The sequence below is a fragment of the Sminthopsis crassicaudata genome, chromosome 2 (genome assembly GCF_048593235.1).
Source record: "Sminthopsis crassicaudata isolate SCR6 chromosome 2, ASM4859323v1, whole genome shotgun sequence".
Lineage (NCBI taxonomy): Eukaryota > Metazoa > Chordata > Mammalia > Dasyuromorphia > Dasyuridae > Sminthopsis > Sminthopsis crassicaudata.
In genome coordinates this window covers 516804465-516808079 of record NC_133618.1, presented here as the reverse complement: position 1 = coordinate 516808079, position 3615 = coordinate 516804465, and positions in this window count along the sequence as shown.

Sequence of the window (3615 nt, the reverse complement as noted above, 5' to 3'; positions counted from 1 at the left end):
GGAGAGACTTACATCAACTGATGCTCAGTGAAAAGAACAGAACCAGAAGATCGCTGTACACTTCAATGCTGCATGAAGAGGTATTCTGATGGAAGTGGACATCTTCAACATAAAGAAGATCCAACTCACTTCCAGTTGATCAATGATGGACAGAAATAAATACACCCAGAGAAGGAACACTGGGAAGTGAATGTAAATTGTTAGCACTACTGTCTATCTACCCAAGTTACTTATACCTTCGGAAGCTAATATTTAATGTGCAACAAGAAAATGATATTTACACACATATATTGTATCTAAGTTATATTGTAACACATGTAAAATGTATGGGATTACTTACCTGTCATCAGGGGGAGGGAGTGGAGGGAGGGAGGGGATAATTTGGAAAAATGAATTAAAAATAAATAAATAAGTATTATAGAATATTATTATTTTGTAAGAAATGATCAGCAGGATGATTTCAGAGAAGCGTGGAGAGACTTACATGAACTGATGCTGAGTGAAATGAGCAGAACAAAGAGATCATTGTATATAGCAACGAGTTTGTACAATGATCAATTCTGATTGACATAGCTCTCTTCAACAATGAGATGATTCAGACCATTTCCAGTGATCTTGTGGGGGGAAATTAGAACATAAGATTTTGTATGGATTAATCTTGAAAAATTATTTGAAAATAAAAGGCTGTAATAAAAAGTAATTAATAACTTAGCTTTTCTCAGTAATACTATAACCCAAGAAAAATCCAAAGGAGTTATGATTAAAAATATGAATCCAGAGAAATAGCTGAAAGAGTCTGGAATTATATTAGAGTATAATGGTTTTACTTTATTTATCTTTTCCTTATTTTTTTCTCTTTTGACCTGTTTCTTCTCTCATAATCTGATAACATGAAAATATGTTTTACATTATTGCACATATATAAGGTATATCAAATTGCTTTTCATTGGGACAAGGAGTGATAGATTAGAGAAAGACAAATTTGGAACTGAAATTTTTTAAGTTATCTTTCAATATAACTTAAAAAGAAAAATATTATTAACATTCAAAATGTTTTTTAAAGATATGTGTTTGCAAAAGCAGATGAATCAATGGTATAGTAAGTGGAAAGGATGATAGATGAGTAATGTGTGCCCTGGCTTGGAGCCCACAGAGAATGAAAAAAATCCAAAAGACTTCTATTATCTTTCAAAGATCCTCTTTATAGGGTTCATGTAGGACATGTGGCAAACTTGTAGGGATTACAAGACATGAGTGGTTTTTGATACACAGGGATAGAAGGAATGGCCATGTTAATGTGACACTATTGAAAACTTTAAGGACTGGTGCAGTTGCAGGACATGGTTATGTTTAATTTTTGGTGGAATGAAAAAATCATCCTAGTGTGCCTCACTGCTAGTTTTATATCTTGATGCTACAGAATCTGGCTAGCATTGTGGGACAAACTAGAAGATATAAATGCTTATTCTTTTCCTCTCATCACAATAGTTGCTACTGTTTCTCTCAACAGGAATCTGGCTTAATAGTAATAAACATAAAAACCTATTTCCAAATGTGTTTTTCACATGCAGGTTCCTAGAATGTAGATGTCTATATAAGGGACTCTCAAAAGCAAGCTTGAATCAGATATGAATTTTTAAATGTGGCTTCTCCTTAAAGAAAGTAGATGTGCACATAACCACTGAAACTCTTTTGTGATTTGAAGCAAAAAAAAAACAGTTATAATCTTATTAGACATAGAAAAACTTAAATGTTAAAAAATATGCTTTCTAAAATGTTATTCCATCATTCCAGTTCCTTGGTTCTGTAATTCATTTTATGTACATTAGTTTTTGTGAATTGAGTAATTATTCAGCCTCTGTTGTAGTTCTGTCCCAAAATAGCAATCAGTTACTGTACCCAAATGAATATTTTATCACCATCTACAAATAGCTTTGATAAGTAGACAGTCACAGAAACTCTGAGTTGGAAAGGAGCTCAAAGGTTATTTAAATCAGGCTGGCCTGAACAGGAATTTTATCTTATAATATTCATGGTATATAGTTATCAAGTGTATTTGAATGTCTCTATTGATGGGGAATTCAATACCTACTAAAGCAAAACATTACCAACTCTAACTATATAATTAATTTCAAATCAACAAACATTTATAAGTGAAGATAAGTATCCTGAAAGGTAGAAATGAATGAAGTAACATATATCCCATCATCTATCTCTTCATTAACCAGAGTGTTGCATTATTCTGAATACTTCCATCATTCCCCCATGCTGAGTATTTTCCTTTCTTTCCACTTTTAGGTACTTTTGTACATTTCCCCCCTATTAAATTTAAAGTTCTCTATATCAGGGATTGTCTTTGTCCTTTTTTGTATTTTCAGTGCTTTGCATAGTGCTTGGTACATAATAAATCTATCTTTCTATATCTATTTTATCTACCTATCAATCAATATGTATCAATATAGTATTATATCAATGTATACATAGATATAGATATCTATCTCAACAGTGTGTGTTATAGAAAATTTCAGATGGAAAAGATTGGTTTTAGACTTAAGGTTGTAAGAAACAGCAAAAACAACAAAAAAATTACATTGAACAAAAGCCAATAAAAATTTCCATAAGTATTGTTTTGGGTGCGTTATATAATTTTTGATGTGTTGTTTTACTGTTGCCATTCTCTTGAAAAAAAATTCTTAGTTATTTCTATGATTTGCTCTGAACCAGTTGTTTTTTAGGATTATATTATTTATTTTCAGTTATTCTTAATGTATTTTATTGGCTTTTGTTCAATGTGATTTTTATTGTAATCTGAAAAGTAATTCATTTAATATTTCTGCCTCTTTACATTTGATTTTGAGGTTTTTATGCCCTGTTACATTTTCATCACCCATTTTCCCCATCCTCCTCTCTACTGTAAGATCTTTTTTTTCCTTCTTTCTGTGAAATAATTTTCACCATTGTGCATTGCTTTTCCTGCTGAAGTCAGTGTACTTATCTTTCTCACTGCTTAGTTGTTGTTTAATACCATTCCCTCAACTTTAACTCATATCCATAACCTTGATCTATTTGTATTCCTTTCAACTATACTATTGGACATACAATTACTAAAAATTAAAAACATAATTTTTCCAAGTCGAAATTTAATGTTTATTTCAATTGAATTCCTTAAATTTTCTTTTTCTGTTTTACTTGTTATGCTTCTCTTTGGCTCTTAATATTGAAAGTCAAAATGAATCTAATATTTTTCTCTCCTGGATCTATTTTCCAGGTTAATTGTTTTTCTAATTTATTTTATTTATATTATATTAAATCATATATATATATACATATATATATATATAATATTATGTTGATTTCATATGCATTTTACACTATTTTTCATCCCCCCCCCAATTCTTTTGAGTTTGTCTGATACTTGATGTCTCATAGTCATTAGCTTCTACTTGCCCAATTATAGCTTTTAAAGTGCTGTTTTCCTCAATTAATTTCTGTACTTTTGTTTCAATTTGGCCAATTGTATTTTTTAAGGTGTTGTTTCTTCAATGGATTTTATATCTCTTTTGCATAGTTGTCAATTGGAATGATGATTCAGAAATCTGCTGGAGTGTTGTATGT